A 13158-nucleotide genomic window follows, 5' to 3' on the forward strand; every position below is an offset into this window, starting at 1 on the left:
TTTTTTACGAGGTGGCTAATTAGTACCAATTTGTACGACCTCACTCGTACGATTTTATACGATTTGTCTAAACCTCAGTGTTGATTTGCAGCATAGCGTAGTCCTAGTCAGTGATCTCTAGATTGAGTATCAGCGCTGATGCTGCAGCTCTCGTCGGGTGCAGTGGCGCGCGCCTGTAATCCAAGCTGCTGGGAGACTGAGGCTGGCGGATCGCTTGAGTTCAGGGGTTCTGGGCTGCAGTGGACTATGTTGATCAGGTGTCCACACTAAGTTCGGTATCGATATGGTGCTCCTGGGGGAGCTCGGGACCACCAGGTCGTCTAACGAGGGGTGAACCGGCCCAGGTCGGAGACGGAGCAGGTCAAAGCCCCCGTGTCGATCAGTAGTGGGATCGCTCCTGTGAATAGACACTGCAGCGCAGCCTGAGCGATACAGAGAGACCCAGACTTTTGGGTTTGCTCTCAAATAACCAGTCCTGGACTGGGACAAAAAATAAAAAAAAATAAAAAAGATTCCAAGAAATGTTTGAACTACAAGAACTCCTTATTAAGCTCTTAAAAAAATGGTTTTACTGACAAATTTTGATTATTTCTTTAAAAGGCAATTATATTGACAAGCCATTAGACATAAGAACAAAAACATGGAAATAACTCTTAAACACCTAATAATGTCCAGTTTTTTTACACCTATGATTGTTTGTGGGTTTTCTTATGGAAGTTTGACTGTTTATCATCCAGATTAAAAAATAAATAACCCCTGCACACAAGAAGTCAACAATATCCTATCTCAATGATTATCTGCCTGTAGCACTCTCGTCTATCATCATGAAGTGATTTGAGAACTTGTCATGACCAGCGTCAATGCCACTGTCCCACCCATACTGGACCCCTTGTAAGCGAAACAGGTCAATTTAGCTCGAAGGGAATCATTTAAGAATTTGAACAGAATCACTGTTTCACGGCCGATCACTGAGACGCCCAGCGATTCACTGAACGGGGATATTATTAATATCCAAAGTATAGTGAAAACACAATCAATTAGCACAGTAACAAGATCGGCAGTTTAAGACATTAACTTGTAAGCACAAAACACAACATACTTCTCTTTTCAATATGAATAAGGCTTTATTAGATAAATCTAAGACATATAAACTAATCTAACACATAAACGCACGCACTCACACATTCACACAAATTGCAAGAAGATCGAAAGTTAGGGAAAGATGAATTTAAGAGTTCCAAGTTTACAGCAATACGTTAAATTGCATAGACATGAACAACCATCAATAACGTAATTAGCCCTCGCATTGAGTTCCTCAATGAGGTTAAAATTATATTAGATACACCAGTACAAATCAGAGTCTGGAGGTAAGTACTTGTATCTCCTGTGTAAAGACAGTCCCCTTTGTTGTCGTTGAAAGGGGATTTTCCCGATGTGGCTGATTGGCTGGAAGTTCAGTAGTCGTGAAGTGACGTCTTGGGTAGCCCTGGTTGGGCGTTGGATGAAAATGCAGAGTTGTGTGTGGCTGGTTGAAGTTGAACTCGACGTTACAAACTTAACTCAGAACACGAAACTCTCAAACGGAAAAGAAAAGAAGTGAAGTTTGTCGAGACTATGTTGTGTTCCTTCTCATCGTGGCTAAGTAGCAGCAGGCGTGCAGGCTGAAGCACGCTGCAACCGCGCTCAAAGAACAGTGATGACTAACAGCATGGCTATAAGCTAAAGCTAATAAGCAAAGCTAAAAGCTAAAACTAAAAGCAGACATGACTAATAGCAGAAGCATAGCTAGAGACTAAAAGCTAAAAGCTAGAGACTAAAAGCAAGATTTTATGGTGTCCTAAGTATTTAAACTGGTCTGTTGGCCACACCTCAAATTGTCTCTTGACCAATCAGATATTGTCTTGGCTCGGGGGTATCATAAATCATATGATATCTTACCAAGCATGTGGTCCGAATTTTCCAGCTCTTGCAGGGTCTAATTTTGGACATGATTCCTATAACACGCATATGATACATTTGACATAAAATTGATTGTCTGGGCTATCTCAAGCAAGCAGATTCCATTACATAGATACTAGACATGACTATATATCCTTAAGCTATCCCATAGTTATTAAAAGACATACACAATAAGTGATTATAACATGATAGTCAAATGTGTGGGGTACATATAAATTGATATGGAGTTAAGCGATGGAATGATATTCATTTAGAAGTCATTTTAGAGTTCATTTTGGTCCATATATATGTACAAAAAACAGTTTCTTTGTCATTCTCTTGACAAGGATTTCTGTGGAGACCAGAGGTTCAAAGCCCTTCCCCCTCAGGAATTTCAGTCTGGTTCTGCTGGGTGGGGGAAGTCAATGGAACTTGTGCAGTACTCTCATGGGTTTTCATGTGATGTCCAGCATTGCATTTCAATTACGAACAACAAATTTGACAATCTCTTCGGTTAATAAAAATTGTCAATAATTGTTCTAGTGGTGTTAATGTTGAAAGCTGTTTTGTGAAAAAGTTGGTTGGTCATCCTGCTTGGGTCTTGTGGCACTAGAACTGATTTATGACTTCCTGAGGAATTCGGCTCGTGTTTCAAAAACAGCCCTCTTTAATTTGTCTGGCTTGAGTCATTTCTGTTACACCCTTATAGTTTACTTAGATACAACATCATGGTCTAACATCTGGCTCAGGAGCATCTGTGAAAGGACCACGACCAGGGGCTTGTATTACGTGGGGTCCTTACATGATTACGTGTGTCCCCCCACTTTTAACATCACAGAAATTCGTCCCCCCCACTTTTTCGGTCAAGTGTGTTCACAAAGATGTTTTCAAGAGCTGGTGTGAATATATATAGATTGAACTCAAAGAGATACGACGGTCTGCGCATGATATGATATTTTATTCGGACCCAGAAGGCGAGATGAACATCACAGAGCGCTAAACTCTCCTGCAGTGTGTGTTTCATTCATACTCGAAGCAAGAGGGCGCTCTCGCGCAGAAAACCATACCAGGAAACTCCTAATATGGACAAAAGCATCCAGCTATGCTGTGTGAAAACAGTTGTTTACACAGAAAAACAGACACTTTTGGAAACACGAACACATTATTATTACAAGAAACTATTCTGCCTTATTATGTGATAAAAAAGTGTTTGTAGTATATAAACAGATCATAATTATTTGTTATTGTCCAGCAGTTATAGATTTATAAGCCAATTATAAGCCGTTAGAGAAAAATTGAAGTTGCTTATACACTACCAATAAAAAGTTTTTGAACAGTAAGCTTGTTAATGTTTTTTAAAGAAGTCTCTTCTGTTCACCAAGCCTGCATTTATTTGATCCAAAGTACAGCAAAACAATAACTGATTTCTATTTGAATATATTTCAAAATGTAATTTATTGAGATTTCAAAGCTGAAGTTTTAGCATCATTACTCCATTCACACGATCCTTCAGAAATAATTCTACTATTCTGATTTGCTGCTAAAAAAAAAAAATCTAAGCTTTTGAATGATATAGTAAATAATGTTGCAAAAGCTTTTTATTTCAAATAAATGCTGATCTTTGGAAACCACTCTATTCATCAAAGAATACTGAAAAATGTACTCATATGTTTTAAATATTGATAATCAGCAAATCAGCATATTAGAATGATTTCTGAAGGATGAGACACTGAAGACTGGAGTAATGATGCTGAAAATACAGCTTTGGTCACAGGAATAAATTACATTTTAAAACATATTCAAATAGAAAACTGTTGTTTTAAATAGTACAATTAATTCACAATATTACTGCTTTTGCTGTGTTCTGGATCAAATCAATGCAGGTTTGGTGAGCAGAAGAGACTTCTTTAAAAACATAAATAAAATCTTACTGTTCTTAAACTGTTGACTGGTAGGCAAAATAGATTACAGAACTTTTATATGGTAATGTTTTATATTATATTATAATCATTGAGTGTGCTGCAGAGAAAATGTGCATACTTCAAATTAATTGCCAAAACATAATATTCTGCTGTGCTGTACTCGAGGTGTCAGTGATCTCTAGATTGAGTATCAGCGCTGATGCTGCAGCTCTCGTCGGGTGCAGTGGCGCGCGCCTGTAATCCAAGCTGCTGGGAGACTGAGGCTGGCGGATCGCTTGAGTTCAGGGGTTCTGGGCTGCAGTGGACTATGTTGATCAGGTGTCCACACTAAGTTCGGTATCGATATGGTGTTCCTGGGGGAGCTCGGGACCACCAGGTCGTCTAAGGAGGGGTGAACCGGCCCAGGTCGGAGACGGAGCAGGTCAAAGCCCCCGTGTCGATCAGTAGTGGGATCGCTCCTGTGAATAGACACTGCAGTGCAGCCTGAGCGATACAGCGAGACCCAGACTTTTGTATTTGCTGGGACAAAAAAAGTGCCCAAGACATGTCATCCTTTACTCACGCTTTGTCATTTCAAACCTGTTCTTTCTAGCTTTTGTGGAACATAAAAGAAGATATTTTGAAGAATTTTTGTAACCAAACAGTTTCAATCACCTTAGACTTAAAATAAATTAAAATAAAAAAAATACTGAGACATTTCTCAAATTATCTTGTTTTATGTTCCATATAAGAAAGAAAGTCATTAAAGTTATATGAGGCTGGACAGACAAACCCAAAAGTCTGAGTCTCGCTGTATCGCTCAGGCTGCACTGCAGTGTCTATTCACAGGAGCGATCCCACTACTGATCGACACGGGGGCTTTGACCTGCTCCGTCTCCGACCTGGGCCGGTTCACCCCTCCTTAGACGACCTGGACCATGATAAAATCATGATTAATCTGTGGTAATTTTGGATTTTTAGGGGTTTATTACCTGTTTTATTTATCATATGCATGTGTATTTATCACATGTACAAACAGCTTGTTAATGTTATTGTGGAAAACTTTGCTGTTTATATTCCTAGAAGAAATAAAATAATTAAGGGACTGAGGTGTCAGGTGTGGCACTGGCTGCAGTCCTGACAGGAACATCTGGAGCACCTGTGACTGAAACTAATGTATGTTCTGGTGATACAACATCAGGAAATTATGAAGCAGCTCTGACAGAAAACTCTCTTTCAACTGGAAGCTCCAGGACTGGGCTGTGAAACCCACCGGGGGCCCAACATACATCCAAGAGGACTGCAGGATGATTATTCAATTGAATATACTATTATTAACAATGAACACAGACATTAATACATTTGAATTACTTAATTACAATTCTTAAATGCATTTTTTGTTGTTGTTGTTTATTTCCCCACAGGAATTATTGTTTATTTTTGTTTAACAGTTTATGTACATAAATATAAAGAATAAAACAAGCAGTTTTCTCCTAATTACAGCACAAATACAGGAGGAAATACTGTACCTTATATATGGAAACCCTTGAAAATTGCTGTGGACAATCAAGTCAAACCGATTCAGAACAACTGAAGATAGGAACCAGGATGGCCATGATAAGAACCTCTGAGGCAGCCTTAAATGGGAACTTTGTAGAAATAAGTTAGTCAGCATGAAATAAAAACTGACCCTATTTATTTTCTTAATGAATGTTGCTGATTTTATTGTGAATATATTTTTAATAAATGTTTAGTTTAGTTTTTGACACTTTCCATCATAACTTGTTCTTCCTGTGATATAAGATATGATCATTTATCTCAGCTGTAATGTTTGCCCGACATTCAGATCTGCTTCCCTTCATGCTCACTTTTCATAGGAAAACCACAATAATCAATGGATTAAATTAAGCCCTGCCTACAAATATTTTATTTTTTTATTGTATTTTGTTTTTACCTGTTTAATTAGCTGGAAAGAATTCAAAAATATAACACATTATATATAATGGGATAATGTACAAATTACTACTGTATATATATATATATATATATATATATATATATATATATATATATATATATATATATATATATATATATATATATATATACACACAGTACAGACCAAAAGTTTGGACACACCTTCTCATTCAAATAGTTTTCTTTATTTTCATAACCATCAAGGGCTATTTGAGCAAGAAGGAGAGTGATGGGGTGCTGCGCCAGATGACCTGGCCTCCACAGTCACTGGACCTGAACCCAATCGAGATGGTTTAGGGGTGAGCTGGACCGCAGACAGAAGGCAAAAGGACCAACAAGTGCTAAGCATCTCTCGGGGAACTCCTTCAAGACTGTTGAAGACCATTTCAGGTGAATACCTCTTGAAGCTCATCAAGAGAATGCCAAGAGTGTGCAAAGCAGTAATCAAAGCAAAAGATGGCTACTTTGAAGAATCGACAATATGACATATTTTCATTTGTTTCACACTTTTGTGTTATGTATATAATTCCCCATGTGTTAATTCATAGTTTTGATGCCTTCAGTGTGAATCTACAATTTTCATAGTCATGAAAATAAAGAAAACTCTTTGAAAGAGAAGGTGTGTCCAAACTTTTGGTCTATATATATATATATATATATATATATATATATATATATATATATATATATATATATATATATATATATATATCCTATAAGTCGCAAAATGTGTAAATTATCCCGTTTTCTCCATGAAATTATCAAATAATATCACCATACGGAACATATACGAGTATTACTCTCTTGAGCCAAAGAGTCAGATGCAGGTGATTGAGGGAAGTCTTAACTGTGGTGGTACATTTCACATATCTGTCAGAGAGAGGAGATATACCAGTCATTTGACATGACATACAGAAACTGCTGAAAAGATATCAAGTTTAAAAAAAGATTACACATTTGAATGTGAGAAGGTCGTATCTGGAGTTGACAAAGTAAGAGTGAAATTATTTGGTTATCACTGAATTCTTAATCATATAATTAATCTGAAAATCTTTATTTTGCTGTTAGTCCACACGCAAAAGTCTGGGTCTCTCTGTATCGCTCAGGCTGCACTGCAGTGTCTATTCACAGGTGTGATCCCACTACTGATCGACACGGGGGCTTTGACCTGCTCCGTCTCCGACCTGGGCAGGTTCACTCCTCCTTAGACGACCTGGTGGTCCCGAGCTCCCCCAGGAGCACCATATCGATACCGAACTTAGTGTGGACACCTGATCAACATAGTCCACTGCAGCCCAGAACCCCTGAACTCAAGCGATCCACCAGCCTCAGTCTCCCAGCAGCTTGGATTACAGGCGCGCGCCACTGCACCCGACGAGAGCTGCAGCATCAGCGCTGATACTCAATCTAGCTATATATATATATATATATAGTATTGTATTTTGTTCACTGTAAGGTAAAGAGCAAAAATCTGAATGTCACATTTATTAGAATCTCACATCATTTTTGCTATGCATTTTAAAATTGTCTTAATTGCCTTGATTTTCTCTAATCTTCTGGTTTGTACCTTTTTTGCTCTCAAATAACTTCCATAACAAACAACGTTTTAATCTTTTATAACAAAAATTGTGACAAAATGTAATAAATGTTGTTTTAATGAAAAAATCAAAGAAAAACCTTTTCAATTATGCATCTTTTAAACTCCAGTATCCCCGCTGTCCCTCCCTCTGTCAGACTAGTTTAGTTTAGTTAAAGAAGCTGAATGTAAGAAATCTATTTCAGTTAATCATAAAATGGCCCTGATGTGTCACTAGACATTAAGAAATCATGTTCATTTCAAATACTTATATCACTGACAACAGTAGTCCGGCCAGCATAATGTCATTTAAAAAGTAGACTTGCAGCCCTCAACTGATGTTGATGTTGTCATTTTGTGTTTTGGCCTGACACGACTCCCTCCACCTATCTACCAATCACAAAGTCAGTAGTGTTTCGGGAACCGTGTTGCCAGCTTTGCTGTAACCTACCCTAACTCCAGCCGGATAAAAATGTCTAATGTTACTAAATCAAAAAGACCTCGTTATAATTCAGAAATTCGTCGTGACAAAGTCCGAAATAAAACCAGAATTTGGGTAACACTTTAGAATAAGGTTCCATTAGTTAATGTTAGTTAACTACTTTCGTTAACATGAACTAAGCAAGAACAATCCTTCTACAGCATTTATAAGTCTTAGTTCATGTTAATTTCAACATTTACTAATGCATTATTTAAATCAAAAGTTGTGCTTGTTAACATTAGTTAATGCACTTTGAAATACCATGAACTAACAATGAATAACTGTATTTTCATTAACTAACATTAACGAAGATGAATAAATACAGTAATAAATGTATTATTCATTGTTTGTTCATGTTAATTAATACATTAACTAACATTAACTAATGGAACCTTATTCTAAAGTGTTACCAGAATTTGTATTGGAGATGCTTTTGAAAGATGGAGACGGCTGAAAACGGAGAAGAATTTGAACACAGACGCCAACGTTGCTGCTTTTCTCCTGGACAGGTAAGATTCATCTATGCTTGGCTAACTTGTACTTGATGTCAATGGACATTTCATATATTCATGACAGTCGAACAAAGTTATGCATGTTTGTGCAAAGTAACATAACCTTAGCTCACATGAACGTATGCTAACATTAGCAATGCATTACAGGAGCCCATTTCTCTGTCATTATGCTGAGACGCTGAGGAAAACAACATGACATAGGCTTGTGCTTGTACTTACATTAATGAAAGATAAATAACGTTACAAGTTAGACTAACAGTTACCGTTCTGTCTGTCACATACGAGCATAAATCTTTACGATCATATTTAACTAATGACAATTAGTAAATTTTTAAAATACATAATTACTTATCAAAATATCTCTTATGAAGCATTAACATAATTAACAGAAAAAAAACTTACTGTGTACATCTGTTCGTCACTTGCATTGGAAGCAGCCTACGTTTCTACTGAATCTATCTGGCAACCTCGAGTCAGGGGGTAGGGGATACACCACTCAGTATTTTTTACAGTATTTTTATAGTGATTGCAGTACCAGTTTAGGCCACAATCCTACATATGGCTCCTTTAATGTAGGCCTCTTTGTTAATATATCAATCTATCTCTCTCCGGATGCTTTGCTGAGAGATGGAGAGGCAGTGACAGGAACCTCTGAACCAGGAGAGGATCTTCTGGGATCACGACAACCATCAAGCTCCCCCAGGAGCACCATATCGATACTGAACTTAGTGTGGACACCTGATCAACATAGTCCACTGCAGCCCAGAACCCCTGAACTCAAGCGATCCGCCAGCCTCAGTCTCCCAGCAGCTTGGATTACAGGCGCGCGCCACTGAACCCGACGAGAGCTGCGAGCATCAATCTAACGCTATATCACAACCAATTAGTAAATTTTTTACAAGGTGGCTAATTCGTACCGATTTGTACGACCTCACTCACCTAAACTTCAGTGTTGATTAGCAGTATAGCGTAGTCCTAGTCAGTGATCTCTAGATTGAGTATCAGCGCTGATGCTGCAGCTCTCGTCGGGTGCAGTGGCGCGCGCCTGTAATCCAAGCTGCTGGGAGACTGAGGCTGGCGGATCGCTTGAGTTCAGGGGTTCTGGGCTGCAGTGGACTATGTTGATCAGGTGTCCACACTAAGTTCGGTATCGATATGGTGCTCCTGGGGGAGCTCGGGACCACCAGGTTGTCTAAGGAGGGGTGAACCGGCCCAGGTCGGAGACGGAGCAGGTCAAAGCCCCCGTGTCGATCAGTAGTGGGATCGCACCTGTGAATAGACACTGCAGTGCAGCCTGAGCGATACAGCGAGACCCAGACTTTTGTATTTGCTGGGACAAAAAAAAAGTGCCCAAGACATGTCATCCTTTACTCACGCTTTGTCATTTCAAACCTGTTCTTTCTAGCTTTTGTGGAACATAAAAGAAGATATTTTGAATAATTTTTGTAACCAAACAGTTTCAATCACCTTAGACTTAAAATAAATTAAAATAAAAAAAATACTGAAACATTTCTCAAATTATCTTGTTTTATGTTCCATATAAGAAAGAAAGTCATTAAAGTTATATGAGGCTGGACAGACAAACCCAAAAGTCTGGGTCTCTCTGTATCACTCAGGCTGCACTGCAGTGTCTATTCACAGGAGCGATCCCACTACTGATCGACACGGGGGCTTTGACCTGCTCCGTCTCCGACCTGGGCCGGTTCACCCCTCCTTAGACGACCTGGTGGTCCCGAGCTCCCCCAGGAGCACCATATCGATACCGAACTTAGTGTGGACACCTGATCAACATAGTCCACTGCAGCCCAGAACCCCTGAACTCAAGCGATCCGCCAGCCTCAGTCTCCCAGCAGCTTGGATTACAGGCGCGCGCCACTGCACCCGACGAGAGCTGCAGCATCAGCGCTGATACTCAATCTAGAGATCACTGACACCTCGAGTACAGCACAGCAGAACAGTAGACTGACATTAGCCGTGGAGTAGAGAACTAATTAGAGTTTTAACATCTTCAAAAAAATCTGCAAAAATGTAGTTTTTCACTTTTAATGTATACAATTCAGTTGTTATTTTCCTTTATTTCAACACATCTGACTATCATTTAATTCATCTCAGTTGTTAAATCATGATTAATTTGTGGTAATTTTGGATTTTTAGGGGTTTATTACCTGTTTTATTTATCATATGCATGTGTATTTATCACATGTACAAACAGCTTGTTAATTTTATTGTGGAAAACTTTGCTGTTTATATTCCTAGAAGAAATAAAAGAATTAAGGGACTGAGGTGTCAGGTGTGGCACTGGCTGCAGTCCTGACAGGAACATCTGGAGCACCTGTGACTGAAACTAATGTATGTTCTGGTGATACAACATCAGGAAATTATGAAGCAGCTCTGACAGAAAACTCTCTTTCAACTGGAAGCTCCAGGACTGGGCTGTGAAACCCACCGGGGGCCGCAACATACATCCAAGAGGACTGCAGGATGATTATTCAATTGTATATATATTATTATTAACAATGAACACAAACATTAATAAATTAGAATTACTTAATTACAATAAGTTGTTGTTGTTTATTTCCCCACAGGAATTATTGTTTATTTTTGTTTAACAGTTTATGTACATAAATATAAAGAATAAAACAAGCAGTTTTCTCCTAATTACAGCAGAAATACAGGAGGAAATATTGTACCTTATATATGGAAACCCTTGAAAATTGCTGTGGACAATCAAGACAGACTGATTGACAACAACTGAAGATAGGAAACAGGATGGCCATGATAAGAACCTCTGAGGCAGCCTTAAACCAGAATTTTTTAAGGAATTTTTTAAACAAGAATATATATACACAGTACAGACCAAAAGTTTGGACACACCTTCTCATTCAAATAGTTTTCTTTATTTTCATAACCATCAAGGGCTATTTGAGCAAGAAGGAGAGTGATGGGGTGCTGCGCCAGATGACCTGGCCTCCACAGTCACCGGACCTGAACCCAATCGAGATGGTTTAGGGGTGAGCTGGACCGCAGACAGAAGGCAAAAGGGCCAACAAGTGCTAAGCACCTCTCGGGGAACTCCTTCAAGACTGTTGAAGACCATTTCAGGTGACTACCTCTTGAAGCTCATCAAGAGAATGCCAAGAGTGTGCAAAGCAGTAATCAAAGCAAAAGATGGCTACTTTGAAGAATCGACAATATGACATATTTTCATTTGTTTCACACTTTTGTGTTATGTATATAATTCCCCATGTGTTAATTCATAGTTTTGATGCCTTCAGTGTGAATCTACAATTTTCATAGTCATGAAAATAAAGAAAACTCTTTGAATGAGAAGGTGTGTCCAAACTTTTGGTCTATACTGTATATATATCCTATAAGTCGCAAAATGTGTAAATTATCCCGTTTTCTCCATGAAATTATCAAATAATATCACCATATGCAACATATACGAGTACTACTCTCTTGAGCCAAAGAGTCAGATGCAGGTGATTGAGGGAAGTCTTAACTGTGGTGGTACATTTCACATATCTGTCAGAGAGAGGAGATATACCAGTCATTTGACACGACATACAGAAACTGCTGAAAAGATATCAAGTTTAAAAAAAGATTACACATTTGAATGTGAGAAGGTCGTATCTGGAGTTGACAAAGTAAGAGTGAAATTATTTGGTTATCACTGAATTCTTAATCATATAATTAATCTGAAAATCTTTCTTTTGCTGGTAGTCCACACGCAAAAGTCTGGGTCTCACTGTATCGCTCAGGCTGCGCTGCAGTGTCTATTCACAGGCACGATCCCACTACTGATCGACACGGGGGCTTTGACCTGCTCCGTCTCCAACCTGGGCCGGTTCACCCCTCCTTAGACGACCTGGTGGTCCCGAGCTCCCCCAGGAGCACCATATCAATACCAAACTTAGTGTGGACACCTGATCAACATAGTCCACTGCAGCCCAGAACCCCTGAACTCAAGCGATCCACCAGCCTCAGTCTCCCAGCAGCTTGGATTACAGGCGCGCGCCACTGCACCCGACGAGAGCTGCAGCATCAGCGCTGATACTCAATCTGACTAAATTGATTAGCAGCATAACGTAGTATTCCTGTATAGAACACAAGTGGAGGCATTTCATGAAAACCTAGGGCAGGATTTAGGAGTATTTTAGAAAGTAAATCATTCAGGATTTAACTGACATGAGGGAAAGTACATTTTTGGTTGAACTGAAGTTTTTTACATTTCTTTTCCAGTGGAAGTCCAGACAATATAGGCCTATATTATACATTTCTATCTGGGCACCAATAATACTTTGGCAAAGAAAAGAAAAGAAAAGAAACAGAATATTCAGACCTCTAAGCTAAAGACCAGTGGCTACTGAGAATTTCTCTAGAAAATAATAATAACAATAATAATAATTCATCAGTTGATTAAAAAAAAAAAAAGAGTCCATAATTGGTCCTCGTCGTTGGGGTACAGTTGCACCCAAAGCCCACAGTGTCTATGGCAGTGGTTTTGGGGAAAAGATCAGCATCTCGACCTGCTCTTTTGGTTCAAATATTTGTCGACCATACAGAATTGACGGAGGATGCGGATGTCATGGTGGACACGGTGGAAGATTGGGCACAAGAATCATGACTGGAGCGTGTTATGGAAGGGATTATGATCACTTCCAGAGGTGGAGAAGGCCACCGTGCAAGACCTGAATGACCGGCTGATATCCTACCTAGATAAGGTGAAGTTTCTGGAGGATGCTGATGCTACTCTGGAGGGACTGTTATACC

The 13158-nt window shown here is 39.1% G+C and overlaps 1 long non-coding RNA gene across 1 annotated transcript; it reads right to left on the reverse strand.

The window, feature by feature from the left end:
- Positions 1-4638: 4638 nt before the first annotated feature.
- On the reverse strand, positions 4639-9214 carry LOC113055054 (uncharacterized). The gene is made up of 3 exons (XR_003277490.1): positions 9124-9214; positions 7030-7087; positions 4639-4770 (listed from the first exon to the last, which is right to left on the reverse strand). It is a non-coding gene; the product is annotated as an uncharacterized LOC113055054 (long non-coding RNA).
- Positions 9215-13158: the final 3944 nt, after the last annotated feature.

This window comes from Carassius auratus, chromosome 36 (assembly GCF_003368295.1).
Source record: "Carassius auratus strain Wakin chromosome 36, ASM336829v1, whole genome shotgun sequence".
In the NCBI taxonomy this organism is placed as follows: Eukaryota; Metazoa; Chordata; class Actinopteri; order Cypriniformes; family Cyprinidae; genus Carassius; species Carassius auratus.